This window comes from Chiloscyllium punctatum, chromosome 46 (genome assembly GCF_047496795.1).
Source record: "Chiloscyllium punctatum isolate Juve2018m chromosome 46, sChiPun1.3, whole genome shotgun sequence".
Taxonomy (NCBI): Eukaryota; Metazoa; Chordata; class Chondrichthyes; order Orectolobiformes; family Hemiscylliidae; genus Chiloscyllium; species Chiloscyllium punctatum.
This window is the reverse complement of record NC_092784.1, coordinates 27,094,064-27,106,705: the sequence shown is the minus strand read 5'-3', so window position 1 is coordinate 27,106,705 and position 12,642 is coordinate 27,094,064.

The window sequence follows — 12,642 nt, the reverse complement described above, 5'->3', positions numbered from 1 at the left end:
CAATACTCCTTTAGTATCTCCCCCATACTTCCTGTGCTAGGAAAAATATCCTGTTGTTTTTAATGTATGAAAACCCCCCCGGGTCTGTTGGGTGGTTGTAAGCTCGTCACGGAGAATATCCCTTTGGACATTCTCACCAGTATGGTGCACCGAAAAGCAGAGATTTATATAAGATATGGAAACCCTTTTTGGATTACCGCGATACAGGCTTATCTGCCACTCTAAAAATGGCTTTTATATAGCCATGACGCTGTTGTCTAATGAATCACATATTAGGAATTATAAACGTATGAATGTCTATCAGTTCATGCTCTCTAAGAACGAGAGCTATCACTTTGTTATGCTGAGCCGTGTTATTTATTTATTATTTGTTGTTTATTTTTGTTTTTCTTCTGTCCGTTTAGAGACTTTAACTTATTTTGTACATACATGCACATGGGCGTAATTTTGTTCAGTTATTTGAGTTGTTTTGTTATTGGTTTAATATAATAATAAAAATATCTTTTTCAATAAAAAAATGTTGCTAAAAAATTAAAATGCTAACATTGATAGATTAGAGTCCCAAATAACGCTCATTAGAGAGACCAATCGTGGTGGTTTATGTTGAAGGTCACCACACGGGTGATGGGTGAGGTTGAGAGAGCATCCCCTTCATGCTAACCTCTGTCAGTGTGGGGAATGGAACATGCGCTGGTGGCCTCCCTCTGCATCATTAACCAACCATCCAGCAAACTGAGTGGGAAACTGTGTAGCTGCTGCACATAGAATCAGCCAGAGATAAAGGTCAAGAGAAATTTTAATGACAAGGAAAAAGGTGTATTTGAGACAAAAATGTTCTCTGCTAGAAATTGTATTTTATAATGAGACAAGTGTTTGGAAGCTGTCTTTGGCTGAATACAATAAGGTGAGACAAGTGAAATAACCATAAAATAAGTGCGTGTTTTGAATGGTCTGTGGAAAGCATGCTGACTGTTGCATGAATTTATAAATCAGATGAAATATATTGTAAGGAGAATCCATCCCCATGGGAAATGCCTTCTGAACACATATTAGAAGAAACCCGGGGAATGAAGTGTCTGAGAATCGTCTGCTCGGTAACAGGAACCTGGGGGTTGAATGACTGAAAGATCCTGTAACATGAAGGCTGAGAAAACCATCAGATCACCCCCAAACGTATTGAATGTTGGAGCATATTTGAAGTACTGAATGGCCTCATGATGGATTTTAATTGTGTGTAATTTGAAAAACGTGCATCTCTACTCCATCCTCTTATGTGTTACACACTGGGGCACAGCCATTTTCCTGAAACTGGGAAGAAGTTGCAACAATTCCTGGAACATTCCATAATTGACATTCCCCAGAATATTATATAACTATGTGGGGGGCATTAGAAAGGCAAGAGAGAAAGAGATGGAAGATGAGGCGCTCTTGCTCCAACCGTCCTGTTCCTGTGTTCCAGTCTCGAACAGTTGAGTGACTGTCTCCTGTCCCTGTGCCCCAGTTTCAAGCAGTTGAATGACTGCCTCCTGATCCCAAGTTTGTAAAAATACATGTCCTCCTCCTGCTCCTGAGTAACAGGCTCCAACAGTTCCGTGCTCACCTGCTGCTCCTGTGGAATGGAGGTGAGGGACTGAATGGCCTCTTCACATTCTTTACAGCTTTTCTTGATGAAAGGACATTCTTCTGTTTCTGAAAACACCATCAAATCTGAATGATGTATTTTTGTATTTGACTCTCAGTAATGGAGCGAACAAGCCGACTGGCAGAATTCAGATGCTGAATAACCTCCTCCTGTTCCCGTGTTATGCACTGAAGAGTCAAAAGACTCTCAGAGATGTACAGTACAGAAAACGATCGTTCGGTCAGGTCATCCCTACCGCTAAATGTCCGAAATTAATCTCGTCCCCCTTGCCAGAAATTGGCCCATCTCCCTCTACACACTTCCCATGCATGTATCCATCCAAATGCATTTTAAATGATGTAACATTACCTGCCTCCACCACCTCTTTTTGCTGTTCATTCCATACGCACAGCAGTCCCTGTGTGAAAATGCTGTCCCTCATTTCCCTTTTTAAATCTTTCTCCTCTCACCTTAAACGTTTGTCTTCTAATTTTGGACTCGTGTATCCTGTGAAAAAACTGTTTATCTTATCGATGCCCCTCATGATTTTATAAACCTCTTTAAGGTCCCCCCCCACCCCACCGTCAGCCTCAACACTTGAAAATAGTCCCAGCCTATTCAAACTCTCACTATAACTCTGACCTTCCAACACCTGCAACATTCTTTTAAATCTCTTCTGCACCCTTTCAAGTTTGCCAATGTTTTTCCGACAGGAGGGTGACCAGAAGTAAAGGCAATATTACAAAAGTGGCCAAACCAATGTCCTGTGCAGATTTAACATGTCATGCAAATACTTCTACTCAAATCACGCACCAATAAAGGGAAGATCACCAAATGCCTTCATCACTGCGCTGTCTACCTGTGACAGCACTTGCAAGGAACGTAGATCCTGTACCACTAGTCTAGCTTTGCTGCCTCACAGGGCAGCGACCTGGGTTTAATTCCATCCTTGAATGACTGTGTGTAGTTTGTACATTCTCCCCGTGTCTGCGTGAATTTCCTGCGGGTACTATGTTTTACTCTGACAGGATAAGGATATACAGGTAAGGATAGATTGGCCATGCTAAATCGCGCAACGTAACCAGGGATGTGTAGGGGAGGTGGATTAGCCATGGGAAATGTCGGCTCAGAGGGATAGGGCAGGTGCTTGTCTAGTGGGATACTGTTTAGAGTTTCGGTGTTGCCTCGATGGACCGAAAAGCCTGTTTCCTAACTGTAGGGATTCGATCATTTCTATAGAGTTCTCCTTCATTGGCAGCTTTCAACAGGGCACTACCTATATGTTTTGCCTTGATTTGTCTGCCAAAATGCAACACCTCACATGTAACTAAAATATACTCTATCTGCCACTCCTCGGCTCACCTAAACAATGTCCCATTATAGTCTGAGAGATCATTCTTCACTGTCGACTACATCACCAAATTTGGTATTATCTACAAACTTACTGACCATACTTCAGATACTCAAATGTAAATGATTTGTATAAGTGACAAAATGCAGTGGACCCACTATTGATCTTTGCGGCACGCCACTGGTCACAGGTCTCCACGTTTAATGAACAAATGTCCACTGTCACGCCCTGTCTCCAATACTCAAGAAAATTTTGGATCTAAATGGCGAATTCTCCTTGGATCCAAGGAAGTCTAACCTTGCTAACAAGTCTACCATGTAGAACATTTTTGTAATCTTACTAAATTCCATAAAGACAACATCCACTCTCCTGCCTTCCTCAATCATCTTCATCACTTCCTCAAAAGATTACACCGAGTCAGTGAGACGTGATCTCCAATGTACAAAGCACTCTTCAGTCCTTGTCTTTTCAAATGCATGCACATCCTTTCCAACAAAATCCCCTCCAACAATTTAGTCACCATTGACGTCAGGCTCACCGATCAAGAGTTACCTGTTTTTTTCCTTACTTTCTAAAATAATGACACTATGTTAGCAGCCCTCGTCTTTTGACAACTCACCTGTGAAAATCAAAGATACAATTATATCAGCAAAATGCTGACCAATCTTTTTCCGAGCTTCCCACAAACATTTGGGTACAACTGATCAGGTCCCAGGGATATGTTCACCTTTATGTGTTTTAAAATGTCAAACACCTCCTTGTAATATAGACACCTTTCAATGTTTCACTATATATTACACATTCTCTCGCTCTTGTAACCTCCTCCTCATTAAATACTGAGGAGAATTTTTTGTTTCGTATCCCTCCAGTCTCGGGTGGTTCCACACATAGGTAGTCTTACTGACCTTTAAGGGCCCTGTTCTCCCCCTAGTTAATCTTTTACCATTAAAGGATTTGTAGAATGTCTTCAACGCCTTGTTAACCCTATTTCTAAAGCCATCTCATGTCCACATTTTTCTGGCCAGATTTCCGCATTGACTATGCACTTTCTGCCCTTATACACCTCTCGGGATTTACTTGATCTCAGCTCTGTTTACCTGACATAATCCTCCTTCCTTACCTTGACCAGAGCATCAATATATCTAGCCATCCAGCACTCCCTACACCCACCAGCTTTGCCCCTCTCACTAATAGGAACACGTTAGCTCTGGACTCTCTGAAACCACGCTTTGATGGCCTTGCATTTTCCAACCATCCCTTTACCTGTGGATAGGGTATCCAAATATGCCTTTCACAGGGCTCACCTAACACTTTCAAAGTTGGCCTTGTTCAAAGTTAGAACTTTAATGTTTACATCAGGTCTTTCTTATTCCACAAATAATTTAAAACTAATATTTATGCGTAACAGAAAGTTAAAGAAACACTTCCTGCCCTCTGTAAAAGGCTCGAGAGGCTGAATGGGCTCCTCGTGGCCCTCTGTAATAGACTGGAAAGGCTGAATGGCCTCATCTTGTCCTTGTGTTACAGACCCGAGACATTAAATGAGACAGCAACCCGTGGATTACGAGCAGCCATTAAACTGTATCTGATGGAGGTCCATCCCTTCTCAGTTACAGAAACACAACCAACACAATGTATTCCCGGTGCCCTCTCAGTAACACCTCATATAGCTTTAGCGACACATCTCTTTGTTTTGAATGATTCTGTTGGCAAAATGTGCTGAAAAATGTGTTGCTGGAAAAGCGCAGCAGGTCGGGCATCATCCAACGAGCAGGAGAATCGACGTTTCGTGCTTGTCCAGCAACACATTTTTTAGCTCTGATCTTCAGCATCTGCAGTCCTCACTTTCTCTTTGTTGGCAAAATGTGCCAAAGTTCTAGATTTCAACCTTTTCAAGTAGCAACAGGCTAATATGGGCTGAATGGCCGTCCCTTATCCCTCTGTTAAGAGTCCCATAGGGAAAGAATTGCTTCGGCCTGTTGCTGAGCAGCAATCTCGATGCTCTGTCTCAAGATTATGAAAGGATGTGGTAGCAGAGCACTTAATACCAGGAGTAGCCTCACACTGGTCAATATGGAATCTAGAAACTTGCCCACCCGAGTTTTCTTTATGCAACCGATCTGTTATTTTTTAACTGCTTCTTTCATAAACAGAGTGGAACATATATAGACCCCTGCAGTGTTCTATTAATACTCTCATATCCAAGTTTTAAAAAAAGATTTAAAGATTTATGGTCCATTCCATTTTTTATTATCCATTCATCCAAACCCAGGAAATGTTCTCTTTTGTAGTTATATGAAAAGTGATGTGTGGAGCTGATTAATTGATCCTGTTTGTTCAGTCATGATTTGGAGATGCCGGTGTTGGACTGGGATGTACAAAGTTAAAATCACACAACACCAGGTTATTGTCCAACAGGTTTAATTGGAAGCACACTAGCTTTCGGAGCGCCGCTCATTCATCAGGTGATAGTGGAGGACACAATTCAAATACCTTGATTGTCTGTTGGGTCTTTCATCTGTTCGAATACCATGATAGTTTCACTCCTTTCACGTGTAAATCACAAAAGCTTTTTTTTTTAAAAAAAACTGTTGCATTCTCAGGTTAGCTGTAACAGTGAGTTTCAGCTACACAATATGTTGAAGGTGTTAGCCCTCTGTGTTCTATGTCTATGCCATGATGTTCAGATTGATTCTAATCTGAAAAGTGCAGTTTTTGAGTTCAGAGTTTTACATGAATTCATGCAGATTTTGAGCAAACTACAATGTCACTCTGCAAGTACAAATTCATCCCACAACATATATGTGTTCATATGGGTCTTTGTCGGTTTGTGTGTCTGTGCCTGCCTGGGTTGGGGGGTTGTGAGTGTGAGAGAGAATGTATATATGTGTGTAGTGATTTAGAGTGTCTTACGTCTGTGACGGGGTGCATGTGGGAGTGTGGGAGTGTGTGTGCCTGTCTGGGGTGGGGGTATTGACAAGCAGTGAGAGAGAGTGTATATGTGTGTGCATGAGTGTAGAGTGGTCTAAGTCTCTGAGACGATGTCGTGTGAGTGTGGGAGTGTGTGTGTCTGAAAGGGTGTGTGTGAGTGTCTGTGTCCGTGTCTGCGTACACGTGTGTCCGTATATATTTGTGTGTATAGGAGTGCCTGTGTGTTTGTATATAGTGCAATGGTGGTCACCTGTAATGTGACATGAATCCAAGATCCCGGTTGAGGCCCTCCATATGTGTATCGAAATTAGCTATCAGCCTCTGCTCGGCCACTTTTCGCTACTGCCTGTCCTGAAGTCCGCCAAGGAGGATGGTCACCAGAAGGTCCGAGCTTGAATATCCTGGACCACCGAAGTGTTCCCCAATTGGGAGGGAACACTCCTGTCTTTTGATTGTTGTGCGGTGCCCATTCATCTGCTGTCATAGCCTTTGCTCAGTTTCCCAGTATTTGTTCAGTGACTGTGATTAATGCCAATCTCCATGGAATCTAATTATTCCAGTAGAGGGTTTCCATCTTTAAATGATAAATAGGCACCGTTCAATGTGTTATCCCATAACATGGGCTGGAACATCACCGACAGCACTGAGAGGGATCAGCAGATTTGGAGAGAGGGGGAGGAGAGATCAGAATCTGAGAACATTAGACTGGAATGTTCCAACAATGGATCAGAATTTTAGAACATTAGACTGGAATGTTCCAACAATGATCAGAATCTGAGAACATTCGACTGGGATGTTCCAAAAATGTATCATAATCTGGGAATATTAGACTGGCATGTTCCAACAATAGACAGGAGTTTATCTAATTATGTTTGGTATCTTTCTGCATTTAATTGGTGGTCATTATTATTGCGGATCAATTACGCTCTTCTCATTATTCAATATTTTTATTATCCTTTCCTGGCTATCGTCGGTGTTCCTGGTAAGTCTCACTGTCCAGATTTTTATTTCTATTAACCAGTTATGATTGTATTACTGTTATTTCATATAGTCTACACTTCTTGTCCCAATTATCTTCCTGTTGAAACTCTCAATCCATAGATTCACTCTCAAGACTACTAATAACTACGTCAATTAATGTGTGCAATTCCTGTCTCCCTCTCTGCTCTGACATTGTTACTCATGGGTCTCGATGTTGACCTACTCAGTTTCAGCGGAGAACTACAATTTATTGTATCATTGCCCTTGTTATTGAAGTATTAACAGCATGGAGGTCAGTGTCTACTGTTCTGGTTACAAACTCCACTTCCTTCCACTGTTTCCTTCCTATCCCTGGCCAATATCTGCGGCTGAAGCAGACAAGTCACAACTGTGGGTGATCCCTTTGACCATGAGCTGATTCCTGACACCATACCCTGACCATTTCTAACTTGAAATACTCACCACTCCAGAATATATCTCACTGGTTTAGTCCATCTCCTATGAAATACAGGCTTAATGAAGCCAAAAATCTGCCGCTGACGGTCCGGCTTCAAACCTGCCGAAGCAAATCTGATTCGAACTCACAGCAAACTCCCATCCATCTGTCATTCATGTGTATGCCGATGTATGTTGCTATTGTGTCTGGCAATGCCTTTATTTTGACATTCTCAAACACTTTACCTCATCTGTCCATGTAACTTCCCTCGTTCTCTCTCTGTTTATTAACAAAAAGCCTGCCAGTTGTCCTTATTTAAAATAATTTCCTCCATGTGCGTTCCTTCTCAAACAATGAGTTTCACATTCAATCACGCCTATCGCGCACACACACGCACTCTCCGTCAGTTTGTAATGAACACACACACGCAGCAAATCTTCCCATTGTAGACAGTAATCTGATGCGAGTATAGTTTGCAAATGATAGTAAAGTTTGCAATACTCTCTATGCTGGGCAGATAGTGCTGTTCACTGAGCAACACACTAGCATGGTCTGCACAGCTCTCCATGCTGGGCTGTCGTCTTGTTCCAGTTTATGTTGTTTGTGGTGTTCTGTGAAGCAGATTCAGAATTTGATGTAACAAACCATTCTAGCTGATCTGACAATGCCTTTATTCAATGTTCTCATTCTTGTAAGTTTTCTGTCGAAGATCTCAATTCTTCAGTTAGTCCCACTGCCCTGTCTCTTTCCCCATATTTCCACAACATCTTTTCAGTTAATTAACTATCTGTTTTTTGTCTTTAATGTGAATCTTTCTGTCCCTCTGTATCTTTCCCTGGACTTTGCTTTTGGTTCCCTAGTGTATCGAGTGCAATCATTGTGAAGCTCAGGAAGAGAGAAATGGTGTGTGTCAGGCTGTTGTTCACTTCCTGGTATGTCCCATGTGATGGTCCATGGACAGGTGTGTTTCAGAAGTTATGAGACACATCCTTGTAACTTGGTCTGTACCCGAATCTGTCCCTCTCAGGTACATTGCGATCAGTAGCATGAGGAAGCCCCTTGAGTAAAGGATCAGGCATCTAAATTGTGTGACAATGCTGTCACTTTTTTAAAAAGTTATTTTCTCCTTTTTTTAAATAAGAGATCTTAAAGGCCAAACTGCCTGCTGAAAACGGCTCACGTAAATCGCGTACAACGCTTTTAGGATTTTTAATAAATAGTAGTAACACCAGCCTAGTAACTTATCTCCAGCTGCTACTCTATGAAACCTGACTTGATGCTGATTCCTCCTGGATTGGAGAACGGTATGCAAGACTGTATGTCTGAATGTACCTTTTTGTCAAGCGGTGTGGTTATGGCATGTTAGTGTATTGGAACAGTTCATTGTTCCATTATTCGGTTAAGTTTTCCAATAGTTAAATTATTTTAAATTCCTCGTCATTTTGAATGGATTTACATTCGAGAGTTTAAATATATTGTGTTTTGCTTAATGGTGTGTAGTTTGACTAGTAGCATCACATCTGGAACACCCACTTCACATCTACCTTTAAAATAAGAAAGGTTTGGCATCCAAGCCACCCTCTTAAAATAGTTTGAGGCAGTCTGGTTGGTCTGTAGCAAAGTGGGGACTCTTGTCTCGTTCTAAAGCGATAATACCAAATTGGGTTTAGAATTACAATCCCTACAGTCTGCAAACAGGCCATTCGACCCAACAAGTCCACACCGACCCTCCGAGGAGTAGCCTACCCAGACCCATTCCTCTATACTATTATTACACATTTACCCCGAGTAAGGCTCCTAACCCACACATCCCTGAAAACTATGAATGGCCAATTTACCTGACATGCACATCTTTGGATTGTGGGAGGAAACCAGAGAATCCAGAATAAGCTCATACAGACACTGGAGATTATGCAGCGGGAGACTATTGTGTTCAAAGGTCGTGTATGGTAGCTGTTACTGTCTATAGTTGTGGATGTTGAATTCGGTTGGTTTAAACAGTGTTTTGTTCATAAAGATTCTTTCAGTCATTAAGAGCTCTCTGGGTGTGGAGGAAGTGAAATTGGAGGTCTTACAAAAGGTAATGAAGGCAACGCTCTATGAATTGACAGATAAACTGGAGGTGGGGTTGCGTTTGCCTGTGAGAAAATGAGAGATAATTACAGCTCTAGCTCGGCAATTACATTCGGAAGAACCGCCTTCACACTCTTTGGAAACGGCTGGAATTCAATTTCAAATGAGGCACTTTGAACATGAGAAGGAATTGAAACAGTTTGAATTTTGATGAAAAGTAGAAACAAAAGAAAAGAAAATGAAGAAGAAAGAGAAAAAAGGACAGAAGAAATGCAGAGCGTTTCAACTTAAAAAGTTAGCAAATAGAGAGGAAAGTTGACATAGAAGGCGGAGATGAAGGTATACAGTGGGCTGGATGAGGAGGATCGTGAGGTTGAACAACCCTATTGTAACCAATGGCATAATGGAGTTCTGTTTAAATGCATCCAGGCATTATCTAAATTTGATGAGAAGGATGGGGAAGCCTTTTGAATTTCATTTGAGAAAGTGGCTAAACAAATGCAGTGACCATTGAACATGTGATTTAGTTTATCCAAACAAAGGTGATAGGTATTTGCTTCCCTATCGGAGAAGGTATCTGGTTAGTATGGGGTGGTGAAGAAAGCCATCTGAAGTGTATATGAGGTTGTGCCAGAAGTCGACAGAGAGCATTTCAGGAATCTCAAAAAGGGTGCCTGGTTAAACGTACATTGAGTTTGAAAGGATCAAACAAAGTAATTTTGAAACGTGGGGAAGGGTATTAAAAACAGAGCAAACCAATGGCACTCTTAGAGAGATTCTTATTTGAGAGAAGTTCAACAATTCACTTCCTGCAGTCGTGAGAACTCGTGTGGAAGAGCAGATCGTTAAAATGGCAAGCTTAGAAATGGCTGAGGATGATGATTGGGTTCAGAAATCAAAGTTAAGTCTCTTTGAAAGGTTGAGAAGAATGTGTGAGATCTTCTTAAAACATGTACCTGTGAGAGTAACATTAACTGGCATAGGCGAGGAGTAGCAGGTAAAGAGGTTAGAGCATTAAGAGATACAGAAGTATGTAACTCTTTTATGCTGAGACATGAGGAGCTATGCCATTCAGAAGGACTATTGGAGAGATGAGAAGTGCTCCGTTATGTAACGTGTGGTTGGAGTGTACAGTGGAAACATCAACAGATTTATTTCACAATGGGGAATGAGGCCTTGAGCTTAGTGTTGGTGTTACAACATTTCAGCATTTAAATTGTGAATAACAGACATGAGACAAACCTTTATCACTGATCGTGACCCGGCAAAGTTTTTGCAGAAGTCCAGGGAGAAAAATACCAGTCTGTTTGGATTAAGCTTATTACTGCTGCCATTCAGTTTGAAATTATACAGGTGACTGGGCGAGAAACCCTATGTTTTGACACGTTGTGGAGACTTGGCAGGAATAAAATGCCTGAAATCGAAACTAGTTGTGAACATTTATATGCTCATAGTCAATGTAATGTGTATGCATTTCAGTCTACCAATAGAGGAAGATTAGGAGGTCTAAAATGAATCCACCGTTGTATATTTATTAACGATGGAGTTGTGAGGATACTATCACTGTAAAAAGGTGATTTTCTCTTAGTTTTTTTTTTGACGAGAGGTTTTAAAGGCAGAAGTGCTGAACTGCTGTCTGAAAATAGTTTAAGTAAATATCTGAGATTTTAGGTTTCATTAAAACGGTGGTAACGATGGAAGGGCAGTGGCCAGCTCTCCCAGACCAGGGTTTCTCATTTTGTTTTTTGCTGCAGCATTCAGAAGCTGCTGGGGATCCCAAATGGGTTGAAAGTTTTAATACATGATCCCTAGCTGCTTTTCTCTCTGAGATCTCCGTTGATGTTGTTTCCTCCTGGATTGGAAAACTGCTGTAAGGATCTGTATTAGAATATATCTTTGTGCCAAGCGGTGTAAACCAAGAAGGTACGGTATCTATTGTTTGTGTAAGTGTTCCAACATATAAGCTATCCCCAAATGTTCTTTTCTTTGATTGTATTTTAACTAAAGCATTTGAATAGATTATATTTTGCTTAATGTCGAGTGGTTTGACCAGTCACAACATATGTGTAAGGCACACTTCCCATCTATATTCAAAATAAGGAAAGGTTTGGATCCAAACGGCCTTATTACAATATTTTGCGGGGATCTGGTCTGAATCATAACATTTGTAGCCGAGGGTTTTCTGACTGACTCCTGTAATTGAAAATTTAGTGGAGGGGCAGGGGATGTTTTGTTGGAGGTTGTGCTGTAAGTTGCCTCAGACATTCAGGGAGACCTGAGGATTTGGCGACCCAACTCTGGATGGAGCATGGGGACTGTAGTTACAACATCTGAGCCTGCAACGTGAACAACAAATGGAGCAGAGGCTGCAGAGAGGGGAAGCTCTGAAACCACGCACTGAGTGTGTGTGGGGAAAGGGATCTGGTGTATCCACCCCGGGTTTTCCAGGACCAGCTTCCCAAGCTCCACTTGACCCAGGAGCAGAGTGTGAGGGGACCCTGACTGAACAAGGAGCTGATCATAGAGCGGTGTCACCTCCTTCAACACGACCTGCAGCTTCACACCAGGGGGAGGATGGTGCTGCCAGTGGCTGTCACTGTTTCCTTCAGCTTCTATGATCCAGAACTTTCCAGGCAGGACTCGGTGACATGTCCATCATTTCCCAGTATCTCAACATCAATGTTAACCATTCAGTGATGGAGGATATATGTGATGGATGAGAAGTATTGTTTCTCCCTCAGCAGGGAGCTGCCGTGTGTATTCAGTATAGTCGGATTCCCGATGTTGTGCATGGCATCTGCAGGGTATCCATATCAATGGGGAGAGGTCGAGGAACTGAAGGAGCTCTCTCTCCCTATTAATGTTACAGTGTGTCCATGCACAGTACATCATGTTGGTGAATACCGCCTGCCCTGGCAGCAGTCACGGCCTCTTCATTCAGGAGCAGTCAGCCATTCACATCGTCATCGGGTCTTCACGTAGAAAGAATTGAATAAATCTTGGATAAAGGACGTCTCCTTGATGCACGTTTCAAAACACCATCCCCACCACCAATCAACCACATCAAAGTATTCCATGTGCACGGAGAGCAAAAGAGTCACTTGGATTGTCTGGGAGCTGACGATCAGGGATGGAGCAAAACCTCCCATGTCTGAACGAATCTGAATGAACCCCCCAGTTCACAGTATCATTAAGTCCTGTAATCACTCTCCATTTCAGTAACATATTGCTTTCCATTATTCCTGTAAA